Source organism: Trachinotus anak, unplaced genomic scaffold (genome assembly GCF_046630095.1).
Source record: "Trachinotus anak isolate AG129_WGS33_773 ecotype Australia unplaced genomic scaffold, CSIRO_AGI_Tana_v1 ptg000007l, whole genome shotgun sequence".
Taxonomy (NCBI): Eukaryota; Metazoa; Chordata; class Actinopteri; order Carangiformes; family Carangidae; genus Trachinotus; species Trachinotus anak.
Window position 1 is genome coordinate 9,461,252 of NW_027273858.1, and position 19,550 is coordinate 9,480,801.

Below are 19,550 nucleotides of genomic sequence, written 5' to 3' on the forward strand. Positions count from 1 at the left end.
TGTACTCTTCTTTTCAACCGCAGACTTGGAAAAAGATCTCTTGCGGACACAATCAGATATACTGCGCCACAGCGGTGAAAGAAAAAGATGATTCATTGGATTACTTAATTTATTTTCCCTCTGATTTTATATGTGACCAGTGGCACACAAGATAAGATAAATTTAATGAATCAGGAAACTTGGGTCTTCACACTCTTGCGTCAAAAGAACAGGAGGGTGGGAGAGTACTGGAACCCTCTGCACCACATGAGAGGCTCCTGCTTTATTTGTCAGATTTTAAACCTTGACATTTCAGTATTAATTCACTAAAGCAGCTTTTGTGCAGCTAATACCAAGATGCTACCATTCTCAAATCTAAGACATAAGCCATAGATTTTTAACCTGATTTTAAAAAGTACTTTACGTTTTATTTTAATCCTCTGGCAGTAACAAGTCCCAGAGGTCTGGAACATTCATCAGAGATGCAATTTGGTCCCAAACCATTGAGTGCTTCGTAAACAAGTAATACATTTTTTAAATCAATCCTTTGACTCTCAGATAGCCATTGCAGTGATCTGAGAACTGATGTAGTGCTCTGCGTCTTTAGCAAACAAGTCTGGAATCAAAGCTTTATAATTTGGTAAAGGTGCTGTCAGTGAGTTGGATACAAACCCTTTATTTCTTCAAAGATGATCTTTTATGGTAGTTTGATTATCAAACTGTCTTTATGTGGCCAAAATCTAGGTGTGAAATTTCTGACTTTATTAGTTTTCAGTAAAAGTAATTTCAAGGTGAGCACAGACTTATGAACTGTTAGTCACACATAAAGAAGATTCTTTAGGCCAATTCAATAGTTACTAACGATACAGCAGTGTGAATATGAGTTATTTTGCTGATTTGTGCAATTTGATTCAGTGTGAGCAAGTATAAATTCAACAGTAAAGGTCCAAGAATTGATCCTTGGGGTGTTCCGTGTGTCACTTTGGTTAAATACGTAGTGACAGATTACCAGCAACATACTCTTATTCTGACCTGTTTAGCTCAACAAAATCTATGATGACCATGACTGACTGCAGCACTGTGCATTGCAAATGAGATTTTGCCACAGCCATCGCTCAACTGAATGTCATTTAAAATGGTGACAAGGGCAGTCTCGGTGCCATGGTGGTGTTGAAATCTAGAATATAAAAAGGTATTTAAGGACAAGAAAGTGCTGAATTTTTTTGCCTTTTGACAGGCATCCTGGAAAACTGAACTGCACTAGAAAGCCCTTTGTTCTTCTAATAATGTTTTCATATAGATTTTTGTTGTATTTTTGACCTCAAGCTACTTTGATAAGAGACAGAAAAGCATTATATGTACCTGGATTGCTTTCATTTAAGTGCAATAATTCATGAGAAAATACTGAAACAGGGGCGACCTGATAGCTGATTGGGTAGGGCGCATACTGTATGGGCTCTGAGCAGGCTGGTCCCTGGTTCGACTCCCAGCTGGCCGGACTCTTTGTTCCATGTCATTCACCTTCTCTCTGGCCCATTTCCGGTCATTCTTCACTGTCCTACCAAATGATAATGACATAAAATGGCCAACAAAAGACAATTCTGAAATGACCCTGAAAAACACTCAGATCTCACAGTGATTATGAATCCAAACAGATTGTGGATCCAGATCAGCAACAAAAACTTATCACAAGTTCCTTGACCCATGGCTAAAACCTTATCGCACAAAAGTAAGATGATTTTCACTTCACTAGAGACGTAGTTGCATAACTGAAAGTGTGCTGCTGCTGAAAAAAAAATCCTTGACCATCTTCTTAAGTTGTATGGTGTTTGATCACGGCTGATGGAAAGAGACAATTTTCCTTAAGGTTTACCAATAATGAAAGACCACACTTTGTTTTAGAGGACGGTCAGCAAGACATACTGCTGGAATCCTCCACCACTTAAGAAACCATCTGTGTATGGATTGATCATTTTAGCCCCAGATAGTGAGTGTCAATTGGAAACCTTATGGAAAAACAGTTGCTCCTTGAAATCAACACTCTGTTGGCTCTCTGTCTCTCTCTCGCAAAATATTGATCAGGGCAATTGAGTCTTTGCAGTTTGTGCCCCTGATCCCTTTGCTAACATTTGTCAGCATCTAGAAAGTGTGTTTGTGTGTATTTGTGCACATATGCTCATGAAGCTGGTCAACACTCGCTGACACTAAATATTGTTTTATTTTCTTTACACTGCTTGTGTACTCACCAGTACCACAATTGCATAACTGGCTCATATACTGCTCGCTGCACTGCTGTAGTAGTACGTCTGAATGCATTACAACAGATGGACTCAAGAGGATGAAACGATGATGATATGTTTTAAACCATCAGCTCATAATCTTGGTGCATACACTACATAGTGCTGTGACAGGATACAAATGAGTTTTGAATGCACTTGTGATTAGACCTGGAAACTCAAGTGGGCTGAAAAGAAAGGGTGACAGTTCAGAAACGGTGTCTGGCCAGCAATTGTAATGCTGCTCAAACGTGAAAGAATTGCTGCTTATTCTATTTTAGATCATTGCAAAGTCTAAATCTTTGGTTTAAAAGGAGCTATTTGTATGTTTTGCTATTGTTACATAGCTGATGTTAGCATTAACAGCTGTTTACTTACAGTGCCAGTCCTGCGAAGGGCTTCAGCCATTGTTGCATTTGCAAGACAAGAAGTTATGATACGCCCTCTGAGCAGCGCTGCGTCTTCAGTGAAGATGGGACGCTACAGTGACTCGGTACCGGAAAGTGACGAGATGGGCTAACCGGGGCTGGCTGGTTAGCATGCTAACTTCAATAGAGGAGCAGAAGTGATAGAAATAGACGCAAAACTAGAGGGTTGCTTTCCACCACTGGACACAGCTCTTGGTGAGTAAATGAAGAAAGGTTTAAGTTGAATTTGCAATATTTCCTCTAGACTGGTAAGTAAACAGCTATTAATGCTAACGTTGGCTATGTAACAATAGCAGAACTTACAAATAGCTTCTTTGAAGTGACAGAGAAAACACATCATTTGAAGACACCAATTTGAATGGGCTTTGTTTTTCTCTTCTTTGTGTGTATGTGTGTGTTTGTGTCTGGCTGGGCGTGGTTATCCAGTTCCTTCTCCCGCCAATCCACTTAAACACCTGCATCCCATCAACTCCACGAGCTGCAGCAGCATTCAGATCATCCCTCCCCTCTCTGCCAGATCGTTCAGTCACCTTCGCGGTACAAATGCTACGGCCAAGTTTCTAGTCACTTTGTCTCCTCATGCTCATCTGTACGATCCTAACTCTGTGTTTTCCTCTGCCTCAGGTTCATTGCTCCTGCCTGCTTCGATTACCTGCTCTGTCCTCGTTTCCTGCTCCTCGTTTGGGTCATCGTTTCACCGCCCGTGCCGCTCTGCCATAAGCTCCATTGCCTGCTCAGCATCAGCTTACCTGTTCAACTCACCTGCTGTGCTCCGCCAGTCACGACTTCATCCATCTGCCAAACTCCAACAAGAGACTGTTGTTCCATCGGCTCAACAATGCCACAACTCTGTGAAACTGCAAACTGTCTTCAGGTGTTCTGCATTTTGAGCTGTTATAACGATTGTATAAAGATTTCAAGGGCTTGTTGCTGCTGCTTAGCGACGAGCCTTGTTCTTGCCATTTTTTACACCTTGACCGCTTCTCTCTGCTACGCTTGAGGACGGCTAGCTGTAAAACCTCTGTGACACAATGTTCACTGATGCAGAGACTCACCCTAAAGGTAGAAGTAGTAGTGAGGGTACAGCTGTAATGTGTTGATCTAGGATGGAGCAAATTTGATAAAATTAAGGCTTTTCTGGAACATTTACATGAATCAAGAAAACAACTGGGTGGCTACAAAGCCTCAAGAAGCAAATCATTTGCATCCCATTGAAATTAAACAGGGGCAAAGGTAGCTTACTTTGTCCATATCAATGTTAAACTAGCTCAGTTAGCAAAATATCAAGTAACAGTAACTGGAAACAGCTTAGGTGGATTTTTACACAAATCATTTGGGTGCCATGATTTTCATTCAGTAATGTGGGTTTGCAGCTATGGACCATTTTTAAGACCAAATTTTAAGCAAGCTGTAAATCATGCAAAACAAGGGGGCACTGTTTAAATGAGATCTGGCAGTATCTCTGGCTGCAACAGAATAGAAAAGCAGAAATTCTTCCTCCTGCAGTGAGTCTATGGCATCTGGTTTAAGATTAATACTTGGATACCTGCTATTGGGAAGATAATGCAGGTTTTATACATTGCTGCTCTTTTCCAACTTTAATATAAAACCCAATGTTGGAGTACACTGGTGTACATGTCATTCGTTTGCTCTCCATTGTACAATGGTCTTGACTAAACAGCAGGCGCAGTGCATAGCAGAGCATGGAGAAGTTTCTTTACTTTGACTGACAGGCAGGGAGGGGATACAGTCAGTGTGACTGACCTGGCAACTCTGGCAGAGATGAACTTATGGACTCTCACAGAGAGAAACAAACATGGAGGAAAATACACTCGACAGTTAAAAAAACATGCACTTGTTGTACTGGGCCTTTACATCTCAGGGAAGCCGATGGTGATCTGATTGTTCCCCAGCTTTGGTGCTATAAAAAAAAGTCAGAATCAATACAGCTGTATTCCAGACATCTTATTGATTCAAATTAGTAACTCATTACACACGTGCAAGCTGCTCTAGAAAATACAGCTCAGTTGAAGTTATTGACTGTATTGTTCTGTTGTCTACAGCCATATCTTATCTGCACAGTCCATGTCTTTTATAACAACCTAGTTGTTTGCACAATTTTGTAAAACTCATCATGTTTGGCCTTCTTATGTATATGCAGTATTTCTGTTCAATTCAGTTCAGTCCAATTCAAACAGCTCATTAACGACAATAATTGCTTTAACTCGGCGGATTAGATTCGGTACACCTCCTGGTATCTGCAGTGAGGTTGAGTGGCTGTTGTTAACACAGATAAGAAGCATGACATGGTGAGCGGCTGACAGGATTGGCTGTCATGCCAACTCAAATCACAGGGCATGTAAATGTGTTTGAATTGGCTCGGCTGAGGCTGCTTGTTACACTCCTCACCTGTGACAGTCATGTCTGCAGCATGATGTGGGAGGGAGACTGTGGGAGGGCTGTACACACACACACACACACACACACACACACACACACACACACACACACACACACACACACACACACACACACACACACACACACACACTTGGCCCTGGCAGTTCTCTGATTTGTTATCCGTGCCTTGCCTGGCTGAAAACGAATCTTTAAAATTTTGTGCTACATAAGGACAGTTAAAAACAACAGTCCCTGCTGGTGTCACACAAAGACAGCTCCCTCATATGTCCTCCAATAAACTGGGAACAGTCATAAAATGTGAAATACATGAAATGCTGGAAATACAGTGATTTTCTTACATTATGTTCAGCAGGCAATGCCAGGCAAGCAGTGCTTTTAAAAACCATCTCAATACCAGAGAATGGTGAATGGGTGGGCACCCCTGCCGAAGCTGTGCAGTCCTTAATATTTGTTGTTGTGATAATAGAAAATGAGCAGGAAGTTCAATATAAGACAAAAGTAGAAAATGGCCAAAAAGGCACTAATCACTTGTGTTTTGACTAATCACTTGTATGGCTAGACAAATTTAATATTAATATTAAAATTAATATTAAGATTAAAATGAAAATTTGGGTTAATTTCTATTGTCCTGAAGGAAATTTGCCTTGGGCGTACACTGCATCTGCTGTAGAAGAAAAACCATTACAAAGTACACACACATTTGTCATCCATGTACGCATACGTAGCAAATGCACACACTTGCCACCGACAAACCATTGTACATTCCCTTCGTATCGTCATCCAGAATGAATAAGTACAGTGTGAGTTTAAGATGAATAAATAATGAAAACAAAACAAAACAAACAAACAAACTAAAAAAAAAAACAGCTGACATAGCTTTGGCTGCTTGTTGTCTAAGATTTTTGATGTCCAAAAGGTCAAGAGTACTTGAAAACTGTAAGATAAATAAGTAATGAATAAAATTAATCTTTGTCTATCTTGTCATTTAAAGCTTTGATGGACAAGGGAACAGAGGAGTTCTTAAACCCATTCAGCCTACACATGGGGACTCTAAAGAGTCTGCCTGAGGGGGGAAGCTGGTACTCATTTCATCAACACTTCTGAGATTCCCTGCTAACTAGTGAAATGACAAACAAACGGGACTGAAAACATAATCTCAGTGGCAGAGGTAATTACACTGAAGGTATAAGAGAGGCAGGAGAGCACATAATCAGTTTGTCAGCCTTAATAAGACCTTGCTCCCGCTGAGAAGAAGTAATCTACTGGAAACTGATTTGACTGATGAACCTCTAAATAAACCGCCAAGCCAGTGAATCCATCACATTATACAGTACATTATCCTGCCGTTATTGTGGTGATCACAGAGGTTACAGTACAGACCTTGTCTGTCATAATTCTGGCACTTCAGTGATGATATTACACTGTCTATTATTTATTATATGGCACTTAAATACACTTGGTTACAATGAGCTTTGTAAGTTATTTCTTTCCTGGAGCAAATTCCCAAAATTAATTCATATAAAAATAACATTTGTGAGGCACGATTTGACAATGCAAAATAGTTTGACTTAATGTATGTCATTGGCTTACTACACACCACCTTAACAGTCAAAAGTGACAATACTTCTATAATTTTTCTTCAAAAATCAATATCATTACCAGTTTCTGACTGGTGTTTTAAGACTGATCTACATTCATAGAGTAGGGACTGTAAAATGCTGAGGCTTGACTTCTGTGAGATAAAAGATTGACTTGAAGAGTTTGGATCAAAGTCGAGGGCCAGATGACTTTGTTATATGGAGAATAGCATCATGATAATTGCTCTTCCCCTCTCCCATTTATTACTTAGAGGATTAAAAAAAAAAATCATATTGTTTATTGTGGCTATGGTGGGAATCTGCTAATCATCATCGCTTAAATCCCTTAATGCAGGGCACACTGACAGAGGTTTCACAAATTAAAAGATAGCTGAATGTGCAGCGTAACATGATAAACATGCAGTAAAGGGACCATCTGCCCATATGTCTGGCAATTACATTACAGCCCTAGCTCTACAATTATGATTGAGTGAGAGAACGCAATAGAAAGACACAGTGTGCGTGACAGGTTCTTGTCCCCTGTGGTCAATAGGTTTTTACAGCATGATCCACTGTAGGAAGAGCTTGTCTTGCCCATGTAAAACTTAAAATTATTTCAGTTTTTTCCTTGACAAACTACAGATGTAGAACACATTTGCTGGCCCTCTTTGGAATTCCTGACACGCCTTTTCTGCTGCTCTGCTCTGCGCTGAGAGTTTAGTGTTTTCTGTGAAGAAGTAGAGACGAAGGCCTGTTGTGTGTGCACGCACGCCTTCGGAAGACAAGGAGATTTTAATGAATGGGACTCATTATAGCGAAAGTGTCATGTGGCAAATTGTGACAATTGTTTTGCACAGGGACCAGTCGCCCCTGTCCTGGCAGTGTTACACAGGACGGCCATCTGCAGCCCACATGTCAGAGAGTGGCAGCCAACATGGTGGCAGATAATTGCTGAGGGATGAGAGCTGGAGTCTGGTTCTAAACCTACTGAAATCAATTTGCAAGAGCTGGACTAACAAAACAGTCATAAACACACTGGTGTGCTCTTCTGTACATATGGAGAACCCTCTAGATGGATTCACTGACTGTGAAGGTCTCTGAGTTATTCATGGCCTGAGGGGGCCCATCATTCTTATACATTTCACTGCACCATTTGCTTCCATTTAACATCACTCATGTGAGGTAATGACAAAAGTCAATATGTAAAAAGAACCGAGGAAGCACTGCTGTGGCAGGACTGTTGACTCACACAGTCTTTGTGCACATTTGCAGTAAAGTGCTCTGTACAATTCTTTTTGCATTTAAACAGGCATTTGCATGAAGCATTTGTTTTGTGCTAGGTCAGAATAACAAACCATGAGCAACAGATTTTTCATGTCATTTTAAAATGGATTTGCGTCTCGTTGGAAGTGATATCTCTGGATGCTAGCGGTCAATTTGTCGGTTGACATTTTTCAAACGCTACACAATTGTTCTTGAGAGAATATTCTCCAGCATTGTATTGTGAAGTGACAACTTTGTCCCAGAGTATCCAGAAACAAACACACTCAGACAAACACACACACACACACACACACACAGTCACACACAGTCACACACAGAGCTATCACAAACTGAATGACAGACAATCTGTCAAAACTTGCATACGTCTCATTTGTCTGGGAATTAAAACAGGAAGACAGCTGAGGAATCTCAGACAGCAATCTATTCCTCAGACAATATGCTTCCACCACTTGCATGAGCCAAATGATTATTTACAGCCTGCTGTCAGCACAGAACGTATGAATAAATTCATGTGAGTGCTTTGGACTGCACAAGGCGCAAGAATCAACTTGCACGTCTTCCATGCATGAATTTGAGGTTATTGATTCTCTGATGAGAATTATGTTCAGTATTCTCACCTGCAACTGATCCAGTTACAAGTCAAAACACATTAATATTATTTAGTATGTACGGTTGTCTTTCTTTTCTATTTTATTTGATGCTGCTAATCATCTGTTTCTGGGAATGGAATATCTATTACTGTATTTACAAAATCTTTTATTACATTCCTCATATTCTCTGTGGCTTGTTTCCTTGATCACTTTCACTAGCTGTTATTGTTGATTAATGTTACCTGTTTGGCAGCATCGCGAGCCTGATGTTGAGGAGACAGGCTACACTGCCTGGTCCAGTGCATCTCCAGGAGGCCTCATGTCAAAGTTGTCAGACCTGGCTTCCAGGGGGCGATGCTGATAGGCAAAACAGTGATCCCAGACAATAACCTTTCATCATCCAACAGCTCAGGGCTGTTGTTTCTTCAAAAGACAAACTAAGGATCAGCTTGCCCATTAAATGATACCTGCAGGCACCAAGTACTGGCTGCATCACTTGTGTAATAGTTGTGAGTTAAGGGACAGAGAAAATGAAAAAAAAAAAAAAAGAATATTCAATTTGTCCTTCATCTTTAATCTCAAGTACTCTTGTTTTTCTTTTGAACTATTTTCTTTTCTCTTGCCTATCATGAATGCATTAAACGAAAAGGGACACTTCACCAGGAAAATAATAATACACCCACCTGCATGGAAACACACAAAAACAACATACAAGTAGTTTAGTGGGGCAGCAAAACCTGTTAACCTGTGTGGGGATTATCATGTATGACGGTGTCACTAAATTTGGAAGGACGATGTAATCTTTTGCGAGGCTGATGACACTGGGTGCATTATAATAAGGAGATATGCAGGATATTTCCAAATTTAGGCAGATAAAATTAAAATGATCTGCATGAACAGACAACACTCAAGGCAGGACTAAAGATAAACCTGAATGTGTTTTCATATTACATTTTCCCTCAAGGTCATTCAGAGATGTTTCACTCTAATAGCTCCTTGACTGTACTTTAGCATTATTTTCTGTTGCTGCAGCAGCTATGTACGTTTTTTGAAAGTCAGCCAAAACTCTTGTTGTGTGATGTTTACTTTATCACAGCCAGCAGCCATTAGATAGAATACTTTTGAAGCACACAGAGAGAGAAACTTATTTTTCACATAGTGGATTCAAATCAATGCTCCACCGTGACTTCTGGATGCATTAATCATATCCTGTTAGCACATCAGAGTTTATTCAAGGGCAGCTATTAAGTCTGCATTTATCAGCTGTTATAGGATCTCTGACTGTCCAGATGCATTTGTTAAAGTCCAAGTCCTGCACCTAAACAGCCTTTAAAGAAACTCTCTTTTAAACATTATTCATGCTTAAACTTGAGCTTTTTTGTTGTCTGCATGCAGGTATCTTGGCCCCTTCTGCAACAAAATGTTGTTTTTATGATAACATTGGCTTGTTTTTAAGTTGCACCCTTAGTCGTCTTTATAAAGATTTCCTTTGAGCACCAGTGGATGTCTGCTCCAGGACACCAACATGTTCAGAAACAGCCTTGTCTTTATGTTTGCTACAATGAAATATAAATACAACACAGCATATGGGATGGGGTTATATATTTATTTTACTAAGGCTTCCTGCTAGTACATTTGCATATGAAGTCTTAACTGGGCTCACTTGGATTTGTCCAATTTGGAGTTAGATTTGAATAAGAGACATGTAAGTTAAAGGAAATTAAGGATGTGTGGCTCTGTTTCAGTACACAACTGCATGATGCATTCCATGACATAGAAGCCACTAGATAATACACAGATAGCATTATAACCATCATGACTATAAATTATTATTAAATATAATCACATTAATCAACAAAAAACCTTACACTGTACAAGTGAAGGAGTTTAAATATCTCAGGGTCCCAGGGTGGACTGGAGCGGGAGATCGACAGGCAGATCGGGGCGGCTTTGTACTGGACCATTGTGGTGAAGCGAGAACTGAGCCCTGGTAGGCAAAGCTTCTGATTTACTAGTTAATCTATGTTCAGATCCTCATGAGCTTTGGGTAGTGACCGAAACAAAGAGATACAAGTGACTGAAATGAGTTTTCTCCATAGTGTGGCTGTGCTCACCCTTAGATCAGACTGCATTTATATAGTGCTTTTCTAGTCTTATTGCCCACTTAAAGTGTTTTCCATCACAAGCCACATTCACCCATTCACACAGCTTATTTTTTTATTTTATTTCATTTTTTTTATACATACAGCATACCACATACCACAAACACTAACTACTAATGTTAGATCTGGGGCTCTGGGGCATTTTGGAGTTCAGTATCTTGCCCAAGGACACTTCAACATGCGGACAGGAAGAGCCGGGAATCAAACCAACGGCCTACTATTCGTGGACAAACCACTCTAACCTGAGCCACAGCCATTTGAGGAGCTCAGACTGGAAAGAAGCTAGTTGAGGTGGTTCAGGCATCTGATTTGGATTCTGCCAGGGCACCTCCCAGTGGAGGTCTTCCAGGCTCATCCAACTGGTAGGTGACACTGGGGCAGGCCCAGAACACGCTGGAGGAAGCATATATCTCATCTGGCCTGAGGCATTCCCCAGGAGGGGTGGGGAGAGGGATGTCCGGACCACCTTGCTTGACCTGCTGCCACTGTGACCCGACCCCTGATTTAGAGGTTGAAAATTAATGGATGGATGAATGCAACCTTACATTTTAATGTGATAATGCAAAATGCAGACCTTACCTTTAACATGAGTGCTATGTGGTCTGAAGTTAGTTCACAAATCTCATAGCGTCCTGTTTCAGAAACTTTGTAGTGACATTCAAGACATGAATGAAGACATGCAGATTAAAACTACCCCCAGAAAACATACTGTAAGAAGTGAGGTAGTGCTGGCCCAGTGTAGAACTGCCCACCTATCCACAGTGACACAGTCAAGTGGTACTAGGAAAGAGGTTCCACACTGATAATGCAAAGGTCAACATCGAAAAGCTTTATGCTGCATAAGAATTCTATAAAAATACATGAATAATGGCACTGTCAAGAATATATAAAGAGTACATAAACAGATGCACTTAACATTTTCACCAGTACTTGCTTCAGTGCCCCCCTATTCAATATTGTGCTGATTATCCATTTAAAATGTGTAGTAGTGCTGGACATCTTGGTCTGACCCTCAAGATCTAAGATCTAACAGGAGAATGTATAATCCTTCATTCAGCCTCTTTGCATTGGTAACCTTGGTGCTTTATTGCAGATTTTGAAGATTTTAACGATTATTTTAAGACACACGGGGGATTAAGTGCTGATGTTTCTACTCACAGCCTGAGATCTAAAAAAACAGACCTGACTCTGAAATAAGACAATTCAACCGGTCTATTTTAAAAGCACATCATTTTAGACTTGCTTTCACTTCAATTATGTCCTGCCTTCTTTTGTGCATACTGACTTTTTATTCGTTTGTAGATTGAGTCTCTTATTTGCAGTTTTAGTAATTATATTTAAAGCTTTTTGCTAAGTCATTAAAATACACAGAGTATAGTGTGTGAAAAGAGAGAGACAACAACACACAGCCGAAGCGTACAAACAAACTTGCACACTCATTTGTGAGCATGTTGATTAATGAGGCCCAGTGAAACATACATTAACTTACAGAACAGTGAACCTTATCTGGGTTGTTCTCATCCTATCTATCTGTGATGTATTTAGATCAACAAGTATCAATTCTACTCTCCAAATTTTGAAATTACACCATCTTGAAATCTGCTGTTGGACTATACCAGGTCATGAGAGGTCTTCAGTACAAGTGTGAATCACTGAGCTCCCCTCACTGGTCACTGAGACCACCATTGTTAGTTAAGCTGTGATTCACAGTATGTTACTTCCTCATTAAAAGCATATTAAAAATACACAATAGCCACAAAATCGATCCTAATCTGATAAATCTGTCGGAAAATAAACAGGTGCTAAACTGTTAACCTTATGTGCAGTTCTTGGACAGGCAGGAGACTGAACATCAAATCTCCCATTAAACTGTTCAAGCCCTCATCAGTGGTTATAACACACTTTCTTGTCACAGAAGCAGCAGCAGTGCCAAACGTCATACGGTGACTGACTGAGTGCATACAGTAGTGCCTCAGGACTGGGCTGTCTGACAGTTCAGTTGAAATATGGATATAGTTCAAGAGGGACTGTCCCAGCATCAGTTAGTACAGGCAGACAGAAGGGCACCCTGCTGTAGCGCAGAATGGACACCACACACCCCCACGACTCATCCTCTAGGTTTGACTAATGACCCACCCTCGGCTGTGTCTGTCCAGAAGGCTGCAGCAAGTGGATGTTGAAAGGGATGGAGAGGGTAGATTAGTGGGGGTTGTGTGTGTGTGTGTGTGTGTGTGTGTGTGTGTGTGTGTGTATTCACTGTGTGCGTACATCCTGATGTGGAAACATGGACACATAACCAGAGCTACAAATGGCTGTGTTCTTTATCCAAAATGTTTAGTCTTTGTTTTCTTTTTCTGCTGACATGTCCCATATGTTAGAGGCATGACCAGCAGCAGGAGGGACTCTGCTTGTCTCGTATGACATCTTCAGGAGATTACTCCAGAGGCTGATAAATAGTCTGTCATAATTTGCCCTACCTCTCATTGTTCAGCACAGTCACAGTTTTCACATCTCAGATAGTGAGATGCTAAGTGCAAAATAATAACATTTTAAAGGTCCTACAGCAAAATAATCTGAGTTTAATGATTGGTTATTGAATAATGCAATATCATTTTAATAATTAATGAACGCTTGGCCTAGAGTCTTAAATTATTTTAGAAAGAGTATTTAAAAAGTATATATTATTCATACAGTACATAACTGAAAACAACAAGAAAAGCTCTTGCTTGAGATGCAACCACAGTCAACTTTACCCAAGATGGCATTAGGTTTGCCAGCATTGGTTTGTCTTCCTAAAAGCCTTTTTTCTCTTGTAAAGATAAAAGTTAAAAACATACTATTTGAAAATATGACCAAGTGACTGTTACGTAAGATAAGAATCCACCGACAGTTATGTCAGACTGAATTTGAATACATTTTTCAAGCTAACTGGAACATGCAGGATTAGCGTCTGTCTTTTAGCGTGATATCATGCATGTAGCCATCAACTGCAGGTTTGACAGTCCTTAAACAAAATTCTTGTGTTCAAATGAATCAGCTGAAGCCATTCAAAAGCAGATAGCCCTCTGAAATTTAGGACCCACCGACCCACTGAAAAACGACGAGGAATTTTGAGTAGTTGTCATTTTAAGCAACGTACCATGTGAGATCGGACAGGTGTAGCAACGGCAAATAAGACAGATGGGGTTTAGTGAATGGTCAGTTGATTCATTTTTCTCCATGTGACAGTTCACATTATTCACACTTGTACGAATCTCCCGTTCACATGACTGATTTCTACAGCTCAATTATATAAAATAATATAGCAAGTCAATTTTAAAAATGATTATATAATTGTATAAAAATACACCATTAGACTGTCTACAAAGTCATATGATTGACTTGGTTTTTTACAGTTATTACAGTGCACTCCGTACACAGTGGGAATTTTTAACATCATAATTATAATGCTTTGTCTGAACAAAACCGTAATTTGACCCCATTTAGCCCCAGTTAAGTGCTGCGCTGCCTGATGAAAAAGGTTGAGCTCTGCATCTCAGGTTGTGATCGTTCTCATAGGCTTTCTCAGAGTGCAAAGATGCTGAAAGGTCTGCCAGTTATTACAGCAGCTTTTGAGCTTGACAGGTAAAGAGGAAACTTGTGCGTGTTCAAAAAACATCAGGTTTTTGTTAACTAGTCCAGGGCAAAAAGCATGGTGCAGCATTTTCTTAGCTTTCTTAACGACACACTTTGACATAACATATTTAAAGCAAGTGGAGCAGCATGTGGGAGTGAGTTGCTGTGAAATTGACTTTGTTATTAGTCCAACTGCTGGTAAATAAAAACCGGAATAAGACAACATTTGAAAGAGTTCCCCTGGGGATAGGACTGTCAGACTTACACAGGCTTATGTTTGACTCTTGGATGGTGCATCATTTGACACATTTCACAGAGAACATTTAGACAAGTCCTTAACCTTGGTTCATGTGTTGGCTCGCCTGAAGCCAGGGTGAATGTGCATGGGGAATTATTTTGGATGAATTACAAATAAGGCAATTTGCAAAACTTGTCACACGAGATGAGAAAGCCAAAGACCCTTTAGACTCATTTGTTATTATAATTATAATTATATTAATTAAATTATAATTATAAAGAAAGCTTTATAATTTGCCTTAATTGACACAATTTCTGATGAACTGAAGTACATGCAAAAGTGTTTCTTATTTGCAACTTGATTTCCCCAAAATGAATTGTAAACATCCATTAATAGGATGACAGGATGGATTACGTGCCTGTGTTTTGTACATGTAAATGGTGAGAAAGACATAGATCAGTAATCGTATACATTAATTTCTAAAAATTCTAACCATGGAAGATAAATGCTCTCCTGATAATCTCATTTTTGTACATACTGTTATACAATTAACACTCAAGGGAGTGCAGAGAAGGAAAGCATTTCTCTGAGCGGTTCTCTTTCCATCAGTAGACATGCCAGCTGGACACCGTTCTTTTGCCTCCAGACAATGTAGATGTGGGAGAGAGAAGAAAACAAACTGGAGAGTGTCAGACAGTGAGCGGAAAACAGAAAGAAATGAGGGATGGCAGGATGAGAGATATGTGACTGAAAGAGTGGACACATTTGGAAGATGAACCTCAGCGCCAAACACTGCAGCTTCCCCTGTTGCCCCCTTGAAGGATTACACGGCACAGATTCTGTTCTGATTTCAAGTCCCTTTTACCAATTTATCCACTTCTCCCCTTGCAGAGTAAATTTACTGTCCCTCTGCGCTCCCTGTGTCTGATGACTTGGTAAGTGGTCTTGAAATTAATTTGAGCACCACAGCTCTCATGGCTCCTGCTCGTCTCTCCTTCCTGCTGGTTTCTCCCGCTGCTCTGGAGGGTTAAATGGTTTGAGAGATTGCTGGCAGTGGCAGTAAAGCATGCTGACAATGGGAGGATGAAACTGTGGGCTCACATGATAGGTTGGGGGAGGCGATTGCACTGCTAATGTTGCTGTGATGCAGGCGTCTGACAAAAAGCGGCTCAGATATGGGTCTAAACTCCCGACCTGATCAAATCCCAGAGAAATAACCAAGCACCTCCCGCTGACAGAGGATAAAACAGCCTCTATAAAGCAGTCACATGTATGAAACCGCTTTACCCCATTGGAAAAACACCCGGCAGTACTTTTGTATTGATGATAAGATAATACATACACAATGCATAATGGATTGTAATATCATTTTAAGTAGGATTTATATTGTAGCCATAGATATGATCTCATGTTTCAGAGGTATTATCTTTTTTGGAAAGTCATCAAACTTTGGACATGAATTTAAATATCAGGGATTCAATGGGTATTTCCCATAGCATCTTAATGTGTTCTACACACAAACACACAATCAAACACTGACCAATGCATAAAGGAATATAAAAACATACACATATACAAGTCCTGGCTGAGAACTAAATATTTTAGCAGAGAAATCAGGTCTTTTTCTGTCAGAATAAAAAAGACTTATATATGTTTATCTAGCCTTCTCTTTTGATGTGATGTTTCTTATTGTTTGGACTGATCTTGCACTGATGTGTAATGCAAGAAAACTAGCCCAACCTTCAAAAAGGCTCACAGTTGGTGCACAGCCTTGGTCAATAATACAAATTTCACTTGGCATCTACGTGTACCCCACTGGGCCTTGACTGATGCATTTGAGCTCATACAACACATGCACTACAAACAGAGAGCGCACGAAATGTGCCAGGCAGGAAGCAGAATGGGGGTGTTTTGTTGATTTTAAAATCCTAAACAAATGTTAGTGGAGATAAAAATTTCTCATTTGTTTAATTTCATGCTGTGGTAAATTTGTGATGGTACATAAAAAGTAGCAGCTTAGTTTTTCACAAGGCATCAGATTAAGATGTTGTAGTGAAAGAAGCCAAACTACTTGGATACGATTCTACATATGCCTTCACAATACTAATGGATGTTCCCAGCACTGCAGAGGCTTCTGTGGTATTCTGTGCTGTGTGTACGAGAGGATGTACAACGAAAACATCTAACCCCCTCACAAGAAGGGCTGGGGTCAACCCAGGGGCTTGTTACACAAAGCCTGAACAGATTGTGCCACTGCAAAAATACTATTGCTTCTACTCTTTTTGACTACACTATTGTAAAATGATAAGCTTGCATCCACTATTATTGCAACTTCTGCTGTAAAAAGTAACAATAACTGCCATTACAATCATAAACTTTACTACCTGTATATCGCTTTAAAAAAAAACATGTCAAGTCAACTTTATTTGTAAGACTCAGTGTCAGATAGTTTGTCAAAGGTCCTGTGAATGTCTCTTTGTACTTTAGGGAGCACAGGAGTGTCAGTTAAAGTCTGGTTAAAATGTGGGCCTTTATATATTTTCAAAATACCATCTTTGCAGATGCCAAAGCACACTTGCAATATATATACTTTGAATTCTGTTGTAACATGTTAAAATCTTAACAGTCAGGTACAAATACTTTAAATATGTTTAAAAACTGTAGTATCATGCTGGAAATTTCCCCAAAATATAGATAAATATAAACCTTTGGTCGACCTTTGATTTGCTAGTTACAATTTAAAATGCTTCAATTAAACTTTAATGATTAAACATAATCAAACCAAATGCACAATAAAAGAACACTTACTATACTAATCACTAACACATTGCTTTCAGATATATGTATTTTTATCTGCGTTAGTCAGTACATGAATCTGAAAATACTCAGATACATATCAACATAAACCAGGAAATGGAAAATGTGAAAGTGTTTCTTCCTCTGACTCCTTATCAAAATAAATCACTCCATTATTTCCAAATGAAGGATTGTTCAGATGGACACCAGCATTTCTAAGGCATAATAAAGTCCACGGTGGTCCACTGTGGACTTGGATAATATATTACAGATTACTATATCTGGTATCTGATTGTTGTAAGACATCTGCAAAATAATGTCCAATACAGGCTGGAATAGAGAGAGATACTTGACCTTCATAGACGGAATAATATGTTCCAGAGATAGAGAGAAGGAGCTAAAGAGAATTCAAGTTGGAAAAAGGTGCTTTGTTAAACATCAGCTGTCCTTAAAATACAAATGGTGCAAATACAGTGTTTGTCCCTGTAATCAAAACGTTCCTCTTAAGGCTGGAAAAACACTGAAGATAATCTCATATATTTTCATAAAACAAGATCGAGGGATACTTCTCTGTCTGGTTGTAGAGGCTCATTCACAACAGAGTCCACTGTGAATGCTGCTGACTTTCACAGTTACACAAGGAAATGTTTGATTGTGGAGAAGCATTTTCCCAATCATGCTCAATCAAAATGACAAAAATATCTCTTGGTCTGGTTTTACTGGAAAAAATTCTCTCTTTGTGCTTGAGGAAGCGAAAGAGACAAATAAAATGTACCAGTGGAGACTGCAAAACATATCAATCTGTGCACGTTCTCGAATACTTTCATTGTGCCATTTATATCACTGACACCAACTATTTGCATTTGCAGTTTTGAGTGTTTTGCTGCGGATAAAATTCAGCATTGTCTGAGACACTTTTTCCAGACTAACAGCGTCCGACATATCAGTTGTCAATCATCAGAGCAGCACCCAGAAAAAGAAAAAATAACAGAATACATTAAGGTTTGAATTTTTGGAAGCACTCCATCCTCAGTTCATGAGCTGGTAGGAGGGTTTTTTGAATCTTTGAGGTATTTAGGTTAAGTTTGCAAAATTTAGTCTCAATCTGTTCCTTCAACCACAGCTCTCCATGTTGGTGTGTACATTTAGAACCTCAGTGATGATGGATATCTGAATATTCGACCTGTGCATGTTTAGAAGGTATGATTGGGGGGGGGGGCATATTCAGCATTTTTCCCCCAGTGATTCATTGCTGTCCAATGAGTTTGGGACAGTCAGCAGTTGTGTGTATTTGTAAACCTTTGGTATTTTAGTCAGTAAATGACTAATATACCGTATGAGGATGAGTCATACAATTTCAGAGAATGTGAGCCATTACTATCTGGATATTTTCTGTTATTGGGCAGCAGCAATTGTTTTCAGTTTCTTTCATCAACTGCCAAAAATGAGAAGAAAGCCTTTATCCTGCATGAAATACAAAACAGGGAATTTCCGCTGTGGTCTGTTAACTCCTCACTTTACAGAGGGCTACACAGCGAATTTCTGGAGTTGAATAATGTGTGTGACAAAAATGTGTGAGACTTAGATTTTCTCATTTAAACTACAGCTGGTGTTGGAGGATACTCTTTGGCGGAGTAATATTTAGGTGTTAGTTTCATTCACTGGTTGTCAAGGAGCTGATTCAACACTACACCTGCTGTACCAATGTTCACTGGACTTCGTAGTGAGGCAGGTTAAAATGCCATTTTACCTCTAAAACTATATGTTATCCTGTGAGAGATTATCTGTCAATGTAATATATTTGTACGTTTTTTTTCTTGGACGAACTTGCTAACTAGCTGCTGAAGTTAACGCTTGCACCTCATCTGTAAATAACTTATAACGTCATACTCCTCATTACTTCTTTTCTGTGTCTGGAAGTTCGTCAATGCTATCTTACAGTATTTCCAGTTCTATCAACATATCTACTGAGCATGTGTAGTTTCCTTTAGCGGTAGACTCTGGATGGCTTGGATGGTAACGGACCAAACCATGGATGTAGTGAAGTGAAGTTGAAAATACAGAGCTAAAAGTCAGAGATGAGCAGGACGTAGAGTTGAATGAGGATGTCTTTCCAGAATTTACAACAGCCAAAGAAGTGGACTTTAACGTGTAGTTTGACAGTCCTGTCTGACACTATATACT

The 19,550-nt window shown here is 39.6% G+C and overlaps 1 long non-coding RNA gene across 1 annotated transcript; it reads left to right on the forward strand.

Annotated features, from left to right (window-relative positions):
* The first annotated feature begins 2,355 nt into the window (after positions 1 to 2,355).
* LOC139622434 (uncharacterized) lies at positions 2,356 to 5,086 on the forward strand. The gene is made up of 3 exons (XR_011691255.1): positions 2,356 to 2,878; positions 3,110 to 3,220; positions 3,308 to 5,086. It is a non-coding gene; the product is annotated as an uncharacterized lncRNA (long non-coding RNA).
* Positions 5,087 to 19,550: the final 14,464 nt, after the last annotated feature.